This window comes from Ursus maritimus, unplaced genomic scaffold (assembly GCF_017311325.1).
Source record: "Ursus maritimus isolate PB19 unplaced genomic scaffold, ASM1731132v1 scaffold_24, whole genome shotgun sequence".
In the NCBI taxonomy this organism is placed as follows: domain Eukaryota; kingdom Metazoa; phylum Chordata; class Mammalia; order Carnivora; family Ursidae; genus Ursus; species Ursus maritimus.
Genome location: NW_024424897.1, coordinates 39,761,149 through 39,777,705, shown reverse-complemented (window position 1 = coordinate 39,777,705; position 16,557 = coordinate 39,761,149). Strand labels below are relative to the sequence as shown.

Sequence of the window (16,557 nt, the reverse complement as noted above, 5' to 3'; positions counted from 1 at the left end):
CGCTGGGATTTGTCCTCCAGCTCTGAGAGCTGCTGAAGGGTATCCTCTTGCGGCTGAGGCTGAGGCTCAGACTGGGGGGAGGCTTCCCCAGCATCTCACGGCTGGGTGCAGTAGGACTTCCCAGGTTCGGGGCCAGCAGGCATGAGCAGGAGGTGGGTGGGGCTCGATTAGCCAGCACAGCGTCTCAAAGTACCCTGGATGCGCCTATGTGGCCACCTCGAACACCTGCCCTGCAGTACCTCTAGCCTGAAAGGCCCAAAGACTCTGGTTCTGACACTGAGCACATTTCGCGAAGGGGCCCCAGGAAGGGTGAATTGCCACAGCTGCTTTTGGCTTGCTCGCTCATTGACCCACTGGGCACGCGAAAGGGACTCTAGTGGGACCAGTGAAGCAGGGTACAGAATCAAAGTGGGGGTGGTGGGGGTGGAAGGAAATAAGTTGATATTCCAAAATACACTGCAGGGTAATCAACACGGGAAATAAAAATCAGAATTTCGTTGGACTTCCTTACACTTGATTTTTTTTTGTGGCTCGGTGATGTTTTGATTTTGAATTTCAAACCAGTGATTGAGAGAGACCAGAATCTTTTCAGTGCTTCAGAGTCTTCCCTGCCGTGGGCTCGGCTCACAGACGGCCCCAGAGCAGGTGACCTCTCACCCACTGGCAGCTCCCTCCCTCCCTCCCTCCCTTTGGCACGGTCTGGGGAATTTTGAAATCTGGGGAATTTTGAAATCGCCCTGTAGCCAGACCCCTTGTGTTTGCTGTCCAGGAGAACTGGGGAGGGAGGTGCTATGTGGAAACCATCTCCTGATCTTAATCTCTGCTCTGCCACTCTGGGCCTGAGAGCCCCCTTCTCTGTCCAGTGGGGGAATTGGACTGAATACAGCGTACTCCCCTGGTAGCCTTAACTTGCTTCCGCGATTCTGGGCCAGGAGGCACAGAGGAGGGCACCAGGTTGGAACCTGGGGCTGTGGTTGGGACGGGTGGGGAAGGGACTCAGGGATGTGCAGCTGGGAAATTTGGATCAGTCTGTGAAGACTTTGTGGTTCATTCTCATGAAACTCACTTCCTCTCACTGGATTTCTGCCCTGGGCGGGGGGGTGTGGGGTTCAAGGGAAAAACTAGCTTCTCCTTCTTGGTGACTGAGGCTTTCATTCTGGTCTTCAGTTCTCTCTCTCCGTGTCCTTTGCAAGGTAGACGTCCCCCACTCTTCCTAAACGCAAGGAAGTGGCATTGCTGATGATCTGCTGATGGCACCTGGCTTTCTGGGAGATTGGTGGAAGACAAAATCCTTNCCTGCTGATGGCAGGCGTTGGTGAAAGGGCATAGGTTTTGCAGTTGGAAACTAGGCTCTCCCGTGAACTAGCTGAGTGACCTTGGACCAGTGACATGCCTTCTTGGGACTCAGTTCTCCTGTCTGTGATGATGCACGCCTGCTCTGATCAGAGGATCAAATGAGAATACGTGTGTAGAAGGCTGGGGGGGTGCACGGTGGGAGAGGAGTACATGTCGCTGTTCTCAAGTGACGCCATAGTTCCTCCCAGGGCCTGTGGGGCCAGTGAAGAAACCCCAGTGAGGTCAAGGAAAGACGACCTAAGCCTGGCAAGCTGTTTGCTGGCTTAATATCTGGGGAGAAAATATTGGGAGAAAAGCAAGTCCTTGCTAGGGGGTGGGGAGCAGAAAAGCGAGTTATTCCTTCTTCAGGGAGACATGCTAGGTATACCCTGGCTGGGGGGGTGGATGTCACTGACTCCACCAGGGGTGGGGTCATGCAATCCCTGTGTTCCAGCCTATGTGAAGGGACAGGTTAGGAGCAGAGTTGAGATCACATTCTCTTGAATCTTTTCCCGCAGAGCTTGCTCTGGTGAGCTTAAAAACGTGAAAAAAGAAAATGTGTCTCTGCTCTTGGAACTTTGAGGGCGATTAAACAGATACTTGGAAGCAGGACCGGCATATGAGCAAAATATTAGTCTCCAACTTGCCTGGCCAGACCACTGTATATGTGAGAAAAGTCAACCAGACCACTTGCTCCTGGCCAGTCCATGTGGGGAGGATTCACTCTCCCCTGGCCTGAGTCTCCCTCTCCCCCTGCCTCTGCCTTTCCTTCTGTGTCTGGTGATAGCAAGTGTTCATTGTCACTCAGGTCTGGACGCACACTAACCTTGTCCAAATCACTGAATGTTAAACCATCTGGCTAAAATATCCCATTTCGACAATGGGCCTTTTCTGTGTAGCTGAGGATAGAGAGGGGCAGCACTGGATGCTGGAAAACCACTTAAGCAGTGACAGTGGAAAGGGGCAGGGTCCAGGATCCTGACTTGAATGTGAGGGGTCGGGATGGAGCAGGGGGGCTGCTCCTTATAATAGAAGTAGGTTGGAGAAGCAGCTCCCCCTGCCTCCAGCGCCTGAGTGGGGGAAGGGGCTGCTGCCAACCTACCTTGGCCTCCTCCCTTTCGTCCTTTCGGTGGATTTTGTTGTAATTAGACAAGTCGTGACAAATAACCCGTTGCCCTTTGGGCTGGGGAGTTGTGAGGACTCCTGCCTGGAAACCCAGCCTAGTTCACTGGGGAGCCATAATTAGGCAAGAGAACAGTTCTCCGGCCCTTGATTCAATAAAGACCCTTTTATGATGTTGGTTTTTCCCAGAAAAATAATACCACTTTGCCCCGTTTATTGCATTTAGATGTGTAATCATATTAGAGCTGAACAGCCCCGGGGACCGAAGTTACGCAGTTGGGGTTTTCACCAAAGCCTGTTACCGGGTCTTCAGAGGAAAACCGTGTCCTCAGAAAAAAAGGAAAATGACAAGGAACATTCTTGAGGATTTTTCTCTCGGCATTCAAAGGATATTTTCTTGCATCAGGGTGAGAGGTGGCCCAGGATGAAAACCAGAAAGTGAAACTAACTTGAGTGGCCCGTGTCAGTGCCGGCCCCTGGTGCTCTCGGCAGCCCCGCCTGTGCCCAGGCCATGCGTGCCCGGCATGGTCCCTCCTTGTCGGGCAAACGTTATTTGTCAGATGGACAGCACGTGCCCTGCTGAGGGCTGGAGGAAATGCCAGAGAGGATGCCTGTGTCCTCTCCACCAGGAGTCGTGGTGTCCCAGCACGTCTGCACCGCGGTGGCCGGGCTGCGGACGCGGGTGCACACAGGTGGCAGTGCGCGGCCTCTCCAAGCCCCTCCCCTGAAGGGCAGTGAGCCCTGACTAAATATAGTCCTGGAGGTCGCGGGCAGCTGTGGTTGGTTGGGAGGATTGGCCTGGCCCCGCCCGCGGGCGCTGGCCACGCCCCTCCAGGCCTCGGGCTTAGGGAGCGATGCCCTGCCCAAGGCGCGCTCTAGCGTGCAGACCCTCTTGCGCGCCAGCATCCCCTCTCACCTTCTTACCCCAGATGTTTTGTCAGGCGAAACATGTTTCCCAACCGCGGAGTAAAATCCCTCCTAGAAATCTGCCCAGAGCTGGGTTAGGCAGAGCTCATGAGTGGAGCCCAGAACCTCTTTCCCAACTAGGGGTTTAGAAATCTCAGGCGATGAGGAAATTTCTGGGAGTCATTTGTAGGAGTGCTCTGTTAAGAAACAGAGGGGATGACATTTCAGAATGCTGAAACCCTGTTGCGTGAAAAGGGGGGAAATCCATTTAATTCCAGGACAGCTGATGGGAGTTATTGCTGAAATATTGTTCAGTTATCACCCTTTACTGCAGAAACACTGCGTTTTGTAGATGATTCCACTGTTTATAGATAATGGGTATTAAAATATTCTTCCGGTATGACTATTGTAAGGTTTGAGGTTTTTGGTTTTTCAAACTTATAATTTAGACTTTCTGGATGTTTTAGTCTCTTTGGAAGAAGCGCTATTAAATTATATATACATAAAAATAATACGTAGTGGGTTTGGGGGGGTTTGTTTGTTATTTTGCTTTTTGCTTCTCCAAAGGAATATAATTAGAACATCTGAAACCAGATTACCTAATTAGTACATTTTTCTAATTAGGTGTTAGGAACCTGTGATGAGATAAATTATTGTAGATTTCCAAATGGAACTTCAGCCACAAGGAGGTTTGGAGCAAGTACCCAAAGGGGGGGGGAAATCATGTGTTTTCATTTTTGGCTACCACCCCCTCACCTGCTCCCTGCAAAACACCTCGTGTGGCTGCCCCTCCAGCAGCAGCAGTGTCCAGACAAGAGTTTCATTTTCCTTATCTCAAGTAAATGGAGTTGGAAAAATTACTCCTCTCTGTCAGCTTCTCTGCTTCCGACGGCGGAGTGATGAAGGCGGGGTTTAAATACTACTTTTTGACATCTGTCAGCAGTAATGTCAGTGGCTGTTCTTTGAGGGGAGAAAGTTCTGGTGATTGTTGATTCAGTGCGTGTTTTCGGCACGCCTGGTGTGTGCTCGCTGGTGGCCCTGGGGGCAGTCTGCAGGGGTGGGGACCTCCAGCCAAGAGCAGGGAATGAAGCTGGGACCCAGCTTTCGTCCTTTTTAGCTGTTCACGGGGGCAGGCTCACGGGCCCTACCTGAAATTCTGAACTCCAAAAAACTGCAAACCAAAAGTTTGTTGTTATAACTAATTCCGTGGGAAAACCTGACCCACACTGACTTGAGACCGCGAGAGTCTCTCTTTTTCTCTCGGGGAGTGTGAGTATCTGTGGGTTTCACTGCAGAGAGATGAATGTGTTTAATTAGGGGTGCTGCCCTGCTGGGCTGTGACAAAACAGGTGGTATGTGCATCTCATGACCTTTTTACACCCTGGAAAGTTCTGAAATACATATGGTCCGAGGGCTCCAGGGAGAGATCGCCCCTCTAAGCCCCAGGCCGGTGGTGGGGGTGGGTAGAGCCCCAGCTTTTCTGGGGTGTGTTTCTCCTTCAGCACACCCAAGCAGCAGGCCTCATGGTCCTCCGAGCCTTTCCCTCAACCAGGCCTTAAACCCCACAAAGGCCCAGAGGTTTTGCTCACTGTTGTACTCTGTCTGGAGCACACCAGGTACTGAGTGACTTACTCGTGAGAAGCTGGCGGCGAAGTTTCCCTGTGAGGGGACCAAATAGGGTTACTGTCTGTGGCAACTCTTCTCTTCTGTTCCGGCGTGAAAGCAGTCTGAGATGGTCCCTGAACGAGTACACCTGTGTTGTAATAAAACTTGAGGCATAAAAGCAAGAGGTGGTCTGGGTTTGGCCCATGGGCCCACAGTTGGCCAACTCCTGTAAGAAGGATCCACGTAGACTCTTCTGTCCCACACTTTGTTAGCTGAGCTGTCTGCTTGTTTCCCTCCCCCAAGTTGTGGCTCTGATGGCAGAACCCACGCCCAGCTCTGGCTCCTCCAGATGGTCTGGAGCCATGGATGAGAGGAGGGCGCTGCCTCCCCGGCCCAGCCTCGTTAGCAGCAGTGGGCATTTGTGTGGACAGATGTATTCAGGCCCCGGGCCAGCCTTGCCCAGGGGCCCTTGGACGTCCACTCACCGATAATGAGTTTTTCGGGGGGGGGGGGCTGAGCCAACCCCAAGGCATGCTGGCCAATCTGGCATCAGGCCACGCAGGGCTGGAGAGTTTGGGGGGCAGGGAGGGGCAGCTGAAGGGGTGAGTGTAAGCATTTAGGAGCTGAGGTGTTCTAGCAAAAGAATTTCTGGCTGAGAGAGATTGGTCATCGTAAACCCAGGGACTCAGATGGACGAGTTTCAGGCCTCCTGGCTTTGTCATCCTGGCCTGTGAGCAGCCAGCAAGGGCGGATGGGCCAGCGAGTGTAAGAAGGCTTTCTGCTGCCGCCGAGGCTCCGGTCCAGCGGAGCCCTCGGGCTCCCACCTCCAGAGCAGCTGTCGTGGGGCTGATTGGGTAGCTGCTGGAACGAGGGCCTGCAGAGCCCACCCCCCCCACGTGGGAGCACCAGCATCCCTCCACCTGGCCCAGCCCAGCTCACTCTGCCAGGGAACTTTGGCCCCTGACTCGAAGTGTGCGTGGCGTCTCCTGGCCCCAGGGCCAGACTGTCCCCGCCAGCGCCTGCCGCAGGCCCCACCATCGCTGTCTGTGCTCAGTAGCTTCTCTGGAGGAGGGGTTCCCCCAAGACATTTCGGGACTGTTGCCCTCTGCCTGACCACTTCCTTCCCTCGTCAGGGTGGGACTGGCACATACTTTTCTTTCTAAAGCAAATTCCAAACAAGGGCTGATAACTCTGGTTGGCTTTTCTTTTCCTTCCACTGTGGTTTTGTGGGTTGCTGGCTATTTTAGGGATACCACATTCAGAGTGGAGCCTCCTCGCTCTGCAGCCCCTTTGGAAGCCCGATGGCCTTTCACCCCGCAGCAGGGGGAGGGGGGTGCAGGTCCCCGGTCAGCGATGTGTGATCAGCACAGGCCAGGCTCAGGGAAGGCCCGAGGACCGGGAATGGGTGAGCACCACTGTCAGCCATGCCCAAGTGGGTCACTTTCACACGCCTAGCACGGCTGGGGGGCCTCCTCTGGCCACGACCCCAGGCCAGCGCCCCACCCCCACCCACTGCATTCTTGAACACCTGGGTTCCAATACTGCCTGCCCCATGGTGAGTGGCGGCCTAGAGAGGTGGCTCTTAAGCTGCGTGTCCCCGTCACACAAGGAGCCTGTTCGCAATGCAGACTGGGGCCCTGGAGCCAGCATGGTGATCCCTACATGTGATTGGGATATATGTGGTTCAGGACTGCACAGCGCGGGGTGGGGGTGGGGGGCGCAGGTAAAGCAGCTTCACAAGCGTGGGCTGGGTAGAGGGGGGAGCAGGGAGAAAGAAGGGGCCGGGGTCAAGAAAGGTCACCCAGATGAGGGAAGCTGAGTCTAGAAGAACACAGCAGGGGGTGGGTCAGGATAGCTCACCCCGATGGATTGCTCTGGGCCAGGCAGAGTGCTAAGCCTTGAGAGGAATGAACTTTAATCCTCCCAGCTGCCCCCGAAACAGATCGTGCCTGGTCTCGGTCTCGCAGAGGAGCCGGCTGAGGCACAGCGGGGTCGGATAGCCCCGCAGAGGTCCTGTGGCCACGAAGCCGCGAGCTGGGTCTCACGCTCTCGCTCCCTCCCACCCTACCGGAGCCAGGGCACCCCAGGCGGCAGGACCGGCTCCCACGGAAGTTGTGCAGACTGCGGCTGGGGCTTCTGAGCGGGCCGATGCGGTCGTGGTGTCGAATGGTTCAGATGGCTTTGGTCCTCGTGTCTGGGGGACAGCTCGCGTGTTGCTGGAGGAGCGTATGGCCGTGATCCTGGTCAGGGCAGAAGGCTGTGGGCGAGAGGACAGTTCACCATCCCCTCCCGTTTCTCCTTGGCCACTTTCCGACTATCCCCTCCGCCCACCCCCAGTTTCTGCCCACTGCGTCCCAGCAGAGCCTGTCACCGGGTTGATTCGAACCTGAAAACCATCTGGGAGATACCAGCCGTCTTTGCGCATTGTAGGCTGTTTTTGTAGGGGTCTGGGACCTGCGTTCCGACTCAGGCCCACCTGACGCTGTTGCCTCTTCCAGAGCTCCCTCCGAGGAAGCCGGCAGTAAGTGCTAGAGCAGGGGGAAGACTGGACGGACCCCCAGGGTGTGCGGTTTCTCACACGCTGCTGCCTCTTGTCTCCCGCCAGGGACACAGGGCCTGTGACTGTCCGCTTTTCAAGAGCTGATCCTTTGGTTCCTACAACAGAGCTGAAATTCTCTTACTGCCTCTGAAAGGGGAGAGATGGTGGGAGCTTAGTTGCTACTGGGCGCATTTTAGAGACAGGCTCTCCGAGCCCAAAGCTGGAGGGAAGTGGAAGCAGAGCTCAGGTCCCCTCTGACTCTTAGAATCTTCTGTCTCTCAGTCCTTCAAGAGGGCTTTAGGAGTCGAGCGCCCCCGCCCCATCTTCTCCTCTCCACCCAGACCCAGCCTGGCCTCCCAGGAAGTCTGGAGCTGACTGTCCTGCAAGCCCATCGCCACGTCAGGCCTGAGACTTTCACTTGGCTTCTCAGGAGTTCGGTCTCTACAAGATGGGTCCACGCCCCACAGGGGACGACAAGGGCCAGATGACCCTTCTCCCAGGTCTTACCGCATTCCTTGGTGCTTGGGACTGCCCTCGGCCACTTGGGATTCCTGTGCATTCCAGTCCACCGCACTTTGTGGGCAGAAAGCACTGGCTTTAGAGTTGGCTCGGGGTGGAGCAAAGGCTGGTCATTCCTGGGCGTGCTGTGGGGGCAGTGAGGCCGGCCACCCGCCAGGCCCAACACCGGAGGGAGTTGTGCCGCCGTGGAGACCCGGCAGCCACCCTACCCACCACAGAGCCTTCAGGGGCCGTTGGGTGAGGGGACGCCATCTCCACCTCGGCTCCCGTGGGCCAGCCGGTTGACTGCTTACTTACCTGGAGAGTGTTCAAGGACAGCAAGAAAAATGAGGGACTTTCAGGGGCAGCTGTGTTTTCTGACTCAGTCATAATGCCCCTAAAAATCCTTATTGTTCTTGCAGTGTGCATCGGGCAGCGGCCGCCAAGCCAGCCCTCCTCGCCCGCCTGGCCGCTCTGGGACACGAAGGGCTTCCTGGGGTCCAGTCGGGATGTCCTCCCCCATCTTCTTGAAACGAGAGTGGATTATTAAAACAGTTCTGTTGGGCCAGTGAACTGATTTGCATATATTTTTTACAATTTCTTTCCTTTTTGTCTTTTCTTTTTTTGGTGGAGGATTAATTGAGGTAGTCCTGTGCAGACTGGAACTCAGAATACAGGGTCTCCCAAATTTGTGTGCGGTGAAGGTTCTGGGAGCCCAGCTGCACTTGTGGAGCCCAAGGATGGGCGCCTTTGGGCCCAGTTATGCCCAGAGCAGCAGTGTTGGGCTTGCCGGCATGCTCTGCTCTCCTGAGAAGCTGGAACTCGTTAGCGGCAGGAGGGGCGAAGACACCCGGGCAGGAACTTGTACTGTGTGTGAAAATAGAGGGAGCCCAGCCCACTCCCTGAGAGCCAGTTACCTGGCCATTTTGAAAAACACACTCTCCGCTCCCCAGTGAATTCAGAGGGCTTCTCCCCACCATGCCCCTGCTGTGCCCCTGGAGCTCGCATTTTCTGGATGTTCTCTATCCCCGTTTCACCTCCTGGGGCTCCTCACTTCTCAGCAGGTGCCCCCACCCCCACCTTTTCCGGCCCACCCCACAGATACGTTGGCTGAACCAAGGTCTTATCTTGAGTGGATTTAGGGTTGCTTGCTGGGGGATTGCCAAGAAATACCAAAAATTGTGATTTGTCCCCCTCAACCCGGGAATGCCAGTTCACAAGACTGTCCCCAGATCCCAAAGCAACAGAATCCACCCCCCACCCCGCCCCGGCTGAGGCTGAGCAGGGGGCCTGCCCGTGCATGGACATACGCGGTGAGCAGGCAGCAAGCAGGACTCAGCTCCTGGGCTCCACCCCAGGGCTCGTCGACCTCACAGGTCAGCAAAGGAAATGAATCCTCTAGATATTTCTTGGGTTTCCAGGTGCAGACTCGGCGGGCTCTGGTCACCGGAGAAGATGGCTGTTTGCAGGCCCCTGACCGCATAATCGTGCTTCCGGCCAGCCTGGCCCCTTGCTCCTTAGGCTCTGGTCACCCCAGCCGGGCCTCCACACCAGCTCTCCCGGAGGCCGTTTTTAAAGGACTGGGTTTGCTCAGAAGCGTCAGCATTCTTCCCCCTGGGAAAAGGGACAGCGTCAAGGTAAAGGTTAACTTGAGGTTGGGTGTGGGGTGATGTTTATCCCTTCTTGGTAAGAGGTGGATAGGGCTTTCCCGAAATGAGATTCTCCCCACCTACAATGGTCATGGGGTGCTTGGTCATAGCTAAGCGTTTGCTAACTTTAAATCCGCTGTTCAGCTGTCCCTCCCTGAGGCCCCTTTGCCCAGCCCTTCCATCCCCCCCAGACCTCCTTATTCCTGAGTGTGTTCCTCATTCTTTACACCAAAACACTTGCAAAAAATATATATATATTTTTTTTAAGAAAGGTAATACATGCAAAATAGAGTACTGTTCTCCCCCAGCTGTAAACGAACCGCCTTCCACTGTAGAGCATTTCAAAATACAGAAGGATGGAAAGGCTTATAAAAATGCCCATGCCTCAAGATAACATCAGCTAATGAAATAGATCCTTCCAGCACTTTTCCCCTATGCGCATACACACCCCCACCCAGTTATCGGGATTGGGGCTTTGAAAAGGCGTGAGGCTTATAACCCATTTGAGCAATGGCCCTCTGCCCTTGGGAGCCAGAGTCTCTCTTTTCTTTTTGCCAAGTGGGACGGGCCGATCGCCTGCAGCCAGGAAGCTCTGAGCTCTCAGTGGCGGGTACCAGAGCCACACTAGGTCTCTCTTCTAAACCGAGATTGATGAGGAGGCTGGAGCTGCAGGCTTTGTCCTGATTGATCTCCAAGTGGGGCTGCTGCACTGCTTCTAGACTCCTGTGGCACGCAGAATCTGGGGAGCCTTACACAAATGTCAGTGCCTGTCCCTCTTCCCCAGCAAGGCCGGGGGGGTGGGGAACGTAGGGACTGGTATCTGTCTTCCGTTTCTCAGGTGATTCTGTGAAGCAGCCAGAGAACTATCCGGCTCCATGGCCACACGTTAGATCTGGAAGATTCTCGCGGCTCTACCTTCAGAATCAGATGGAAGAGATGTGACCACTGGCAGCTGGCAGAATTTCACGTGCAATGCTCTCTCTGTTGCTCAGGGTCCTCTTTTGATCCTCGTTGTATAGGAGGGGCTGAGGCACAAGTGATCCGGAGAACCCACCGGAAGACGCAGTGAGGATGCGGGCAGGGCTGGGCTTTGGAGCCGAAGCCTCTGATTGCCGAGGCCGGTGTGTTCAGTAATAATTACGTATAATGAGCATGTGGTCCTAACCTGCATATCATGGTGCTTACTAATACTTAAGCATTGGGTCATCTAGTATCCGGAGGTGAGTGGGTGGGCGCTACTGTCTCATGGAGAAGGTACCTGCACTCCAGGGAAGCTGGGTCCCTGTCCCTGGGTCTTGCTGATGTGTGCCCCGGCCAGCCTGCACCGACAGCTGCCTCCGGATCCCAGTTCTGGGCAGGGCGAGATTTAACCCCATTTTCACAGCACAACAGAGGTGTGGCCTAGGTGGCGCAGCTGGGGGGTGGCAGAGGCCCCCCGTTCCCTGCTCCTTGCCTGGACAGTGGTGTCTAGGAAGGAGCCCAGCCTGCGTGGGGCTTGCTCATCAGGGCCCGGCTCTGAGCTGGCAGCGCTCAGGGTAAGGACCCCTGCTGGGGGTGCCTCGGTCTCCAGAAGGCTGTCCCTGCCCCTCCCTCCTTCCTACAGAGCAAGCCTCCAGGAGCCTGGCCGGAGGGCCACCTGGGCAGGCTGCCAGTGCGGGGAACTCATGGGCAGGCGCATTGGGAGCTCCAGGAAGCGGTCGGCTGTTCCTGGACCAGTCTGCAGAGCGGGAGGGCCAGCCTGCCTCACACGTGATGGGTGGAGCCAGGAGCTGAGAACACTACTTTCCCAGAGCCCAGCAGCTCTGGGCCAGGCCCACGGGCTTTCTTGGGCAGTGAGGGCCCGAGCCTTGGCCACACCTTCCCTTGTTGGCCTTGGCTCGCTCTTCCTCAGTCTGGCTCTCCCCCGGCTCCCCACCAGCTAGTTTGCAGCAGACTGCACACACTTGGCAATGACACCCATTTAACCTGCTTCCCAGAAAACAGGATGGTTAGGCAGGCAGACTCAGCCAGCACCTTGGTGGGAAGCAGGCTGGTGGACCTCAGCTCGGGCTTTTCTTGCCCATGCTCCTTGGGGGACTGGGTTGGGAGATGGCCCTAAGCTGCCTTGGCTTACCTGGGTCAGAAATAACCTCAGCTCAACTCACCGCCTAGAGCGATCAGACTGAGGCCAGAGCTTTGAGCTCCTGGAGCTGGGGAGTGGAGGGGGGGTGGTAAAGCCCCCCACTACTGAGTCTGTTGCCTCATTTGGTCGATGGGCATAATAGTGCCCTGTAGAAACGTGTCTGAATATAAGGCTTCTGAATAAAAATATGAAGTCGTTGTTCCCTTTCTCGCCCCTTCCAGGAGGACACTTCAACAGAGAACCCTGGGCGGTGTCTGGCATGGAGAAGATGCCCCCTTCATGTAGTTGCCCTGCTCAGGAAGTGAGGTTTCGGTCTCCGTGTTGGATGGTGCCTTCCGTCCTTATCTCTACGAAGATGACCTTTCCTTCCGCTTCCTCTCTGGCCCTCCCGCCCTGGCCAGACCCTGTAGGGATGGTGGCTCTGGTTTGAGATGCAGCATTCCTCTTGGGTCGGGCCCGCCGAGACCCAGAGCCCACGGAGGCCTCCTTCCCCTCCTTGACGTTCGTCCTGCAAGTCCGGACGCCAACTCCAAGGCGTTCCCTCTGGGCCTGGGCCAGAGTAGTTGTGGCAGAGCTCCTCCCTCCCCCGCCAGCCTCCTTGGGTGCAGACAGCCCGGCACAGGCAGGAAGGGCCTTCTGTTTGCCTTGGCTGGTGGGGAAGAGATTAGTGCTTGCTTTCTGTTTTGACTCTTGTATCTAACAGGCAGGCCTGTGACGTCGCAGAAAAGCACGCTTGAGTCTTGAATGAGTTTGGGGGCCATTCCTAATGCCTGGCCATTCCTAATGCCTGGCCCCTGGGATGTGGAGAAATGCAAAGGCCATCTGTCAGCCTTTCCTACCCAGCGTTCATGGCCCTTTCTCCTGATGATGCCTCTTCTCCTTCAGAGGATCACTTCTCCCCCACCCCGGCTTTAGAGGCAGGCATGCATCCCAGGATGGACATGGAGACTCCCCCTTGGGGATTCTGCAGCAACTACAGGGAAAGAAGCATTTGTTTTTCAGGGGATTTGCCAGGTTGATGGAGCTGCTGGTGGCCATCCTGTTCTCTACTTGAGGTCGAAGCCAACAAAGAGGAAAAAGCTCAGAGATGGAGAAAATATGCTGTCTGGACATCCGTAAGCCCCTGGATCCAGCCATGCCTGAAGCTAACTACACCGCTGGATTAACCCAATGTATGAGCCAATGCATTTCTTTTTTGCTAAAATCATCCCTGAGTTGGGTTTCTGTCATAAAATGGGTCTTATTAAGCAATATTATCCTTTGGTCTCATTAAAAACCAGTTCTGAGGTATACTTTACATGCAATAAAACCTACCCATTTTAAGTGCCCAAGTCATACGTTTTATCATGTGTGTACCCCTGTCACTACCACTGCCATCGAGATATAGAATATTTCAAGCTCCGGGATAACACTGACCTGCCTTGGTTGTAGAGACTGATTTTGCCTTTTCCAGAATTTCATACAAATATTACCATGTAGTGTGTACTCTTTGTGTCTGGCTTGATTCTGCGTGTCTTTGAGATCCATGCCACGTGCCTCCGCAGTTCTGTGCCTCACTACTGAGAAGCCTTCCACGTAGGGAGGTACCAGTTTGCTCAGCCATCTGTCAGATGGTGGACATTTAGGCTGTTTCCAGATTGTGACTATCACAAATAAAGCTGTTTTGAACATTGAACACAAGTCTTTGTGTAGGCATACGTTTCCATTGTTGTGCCTAGACCCCAGTCTCGTTTTACAGTTGAGACCAAGGGTCAGGGAGGTAAAATGACTTGTCCAAGGTCACAAGGCTGAGGGATCCTGCAGCTTGCACTGGGAACGCGAGTAGGGCGGTACCAGGCAGTGATGTACCGCGGACTGCTTGGGGAGGGAGCTGATGGAGTTCTGGTGCTCAAGAATGCCATTGCTGGGAGGGGCGGTCAGGATGAGTTGTAGCCGTGTTCATCTTTTCGTGTCATTTGTTTCCCCTGTGAATTCTGCTGTGTGAGATTGATATCTACTAAACAGACTGCGTTCGTGAAGCCAGAATCGACTTCCCCAAACACATGAAGATGCATGCAGAATTCTCTGAGCTGATAATCACTGAACCAGCTTGTATGAAATTTTGGAGTTGAAATCACTCCAGCCCAAACTGGAGACCTGCTTTTGCTGCTTCTGGCTTGGGACTGACAAATCATGGCCCCATCCCCATAGTCGGAGGAGGTCAAGTTGGTAAAGCCCTGATTCAGTCCAGCCTCCTCTCACGGGTGCTTCGGCCAGATCTCTCCCTCCTGGGCTTCTCTCTGCTGAGGTCAGCCCTTGGAGGTCAAGTGTGCATGTTGCGAACTCAACAGGGGTCAACTCCCTTGGGACTCCAAGTCATCCCTGGGTCCAGCTGTGCCAGAGCCAGATGCGCCTGTGGGGCGAATGCAGCTTAGCCAGGACCGCAGCCTTCAGTGAAGTCTTCCCCAAATTCTCCGGGCAAAGTCAGCGCACGGCCGGTCCGGTTCACCTCCTGGGGCGGGGCGGGGTGGTGGTGGTGGTGCGGACCCTGCTAAGTGCTTGACATGCCTTATCTCAGATCCTCTCCACTACCCTAGGGGAGGTACTGTTCTCCCCATTTTACTGCGTGGGAAACTGAGGCACGGAGACGTAGGTGTATTGTACGCGGAATGCAGGAGCTTCGCATGCAGCTCGTGGGCCTCTGCGGATTCTCTCTGCTCCCCATCCGCCAGGCTCCTGGCTGCTCACTCTGCCTCCGCTGTGGCTGTTCCGCAGCCGAAGCTGGCCAGCGGCCTCCCCGCAGGCTGACCCTCTCCGGGGTCTGGCTCCCGCGTGGCCGCCATAGGGGCTGGAGAACACACCCCTGAAGCATGGAGGCAGTTCATTCTCAGGGACGAACTCTGAGCAGTAGGAGACAGGTGGGAGGACAGATCCCGCTCCTCCCTCCTTGGACCATTTGAGGCACGTTTCCCATGTGTGGTCTGTCGTAGAGCAGTGACCAGCACTGACCGTGTGGTTCTCCATCACCTCGTGTCGCTTCCCATCCTCCCCTCCGTCCCCTCTCTTTTCCCTCCCTCTTGCTGCCCTGCAGTTCCCCCTCTAAGTCAGCAGCACTCAATCCCTAGCCAAAGGCTCCATTTTCTGGGGGGGGCACAGGCAGTGTGGTCCCTGGGTCTGCACTGCACTGCCGCAGAGAACGTGAGACAACACAAAGACGCGTTACAGCATTGCCCTGGGGACGGGGAATAAGTAGGGGACGGGCAGTGCCAAATTCATCAGATCCTTCCCCTTTACCTCTCCCCCCGCCCCCCCGCAACCTATTCACTAGGTTTCATGAGTCAGATCCTCTCTGATCTCCCCCTGTAGTTCCAGAGCCCCACTAACCTCCAACCAGTAGAGAAGAGTCCATGCTCCTTGATGCCCCACTTGCTGGTAGGTGAGCTGCAAGGTACTCCGCCTCTCCGAGCACTTTCCCCATCTGTAAAGTGGACACGAGAATGGTCTTACCATAGGACTGTCGAGAGGCTTAACTGACACTTGGTTTTGCGCCTGGAACATAGTAGGTGTAGATGCCATTGTTGATGTCCCTGTTCACTGTCACCTCTTCCAAGTACAGCCCTGCTCTCTTGAAAATCCCCCTCCTCCATTTTCAGTCCCTATTGAGTATATAGGACTGCCTCCACCCCCACCCCCACCCCATCCCCATGCCTGTCGCCAGACCCAGGCTAATCAGCACATCCCAATATTGACCTCAAGTATTGGCTCAGGCCTGGGCATGAGAGCCAAGTCAGAGTGGTCCTTGTCACAGTGTCCTGAAGGTTCTGGAACAATACGGAGAGAGATGCTTGCTCTTTGCTGAGATCATTAGCTTGGAGCTATCCGAGGCCATTTTTACTATTTGGCCATTGGAAAATGATGTCAGAAGACAGCAGAGCCAAGAGGCGGCACAGGACACAGAATGCTGATGATGTCTTTGGAGCTCCTGGATCCAGTCATGCCAGAAGTTAGTTAACCCCTGGAATTTGTAGGAATTAACACACAAACCAAATTTCTCTTTTTTACTTGCTTAAGCAGTTTGGGTTGAGTTTCTATGCCTTAAAATTGAAGTGGTCTTGCCTAATCCAGTAGGGTTCTCTAAATAATTGCTCTGTTACTGCAATCGATATTTTATTATAAACACATCACCAGAAAGGTGCAGCCACAGGGATGCCTAGGCCAGGTTCCCCCAGGGGCTACTGCTGCTCTCCACACATTATACCCTGGATATCAGCTGCCTGAGCGTGGGCGGGATTCATGTTTGCTGCTGACATATCCCAGGTAACAGGGATATCCACCACAGGGTAGGTGGGCTAATAGATGCCTGTTGCATGAACAAGTGGGCCCATCGCCCAGTGCCTCCTCCATTGGGCCCTGCCTTCCAACCCCCACGCCAGGTACACATTTTGCCCTCTCTGCTTGTTCTCGGCCACAGAACCCACTGTGGTGTTTGCCAGGAGCCCATCTTGGCAAACTGAGCTGTGGTTTTCAGCGTCCTTTTGAGGGCCTCATTCCTCCCTTTACCTGTTCAGATAGTGGTGTTTTAAAAAAAATCTTTGTCAGAAATGCCCATTATAGACTCCTCTTACACGGCTCACAAAAATTGACTCAAAATGATTTAAGGACATGTAAGCCCAGAAGCCATAAAACACCCAAAAGAAAATAGGAAAAAAGCTCCTTGACATGGGTCTTCGCCATGATTTCTTGGATGTAACACCTAGAGCACAAGCAACAAATAAAAAATAAACAAGCAAGACTACATCGAA

At 54.6% G+C, this 16,557-nt stretch overlaps 1 long non-coding RNA gene across 6 annotated transcripts in view; it reads left to right on the top strand.

Annotated features, from left to right (window-relative positions):
• The window catches only part of LOC103667250, a 16,809-nt gene extending 3,706 nt beyond the window's left edge, over positions 1 to 13,103 (top strand). For 2 of the 6 annotated variants that reach the window (XR_005837480.1, XR_569716.2), the window contains exons 2-4: positions 9,427 to 9,642; positions 10,493 to 10,775; positions 11,998 to 13,103. This is a non-coding gene — a long non-coding RNA (uncharacterized LOC103667250). The other 4 variants (XR_569717.2, XR_569715.2, XR_569719.2 and 1 more) reach the window with 4 other exon arrangements.
• Positions 13,104 to 16,557: the final 3,454 nt, after the last annotated feature.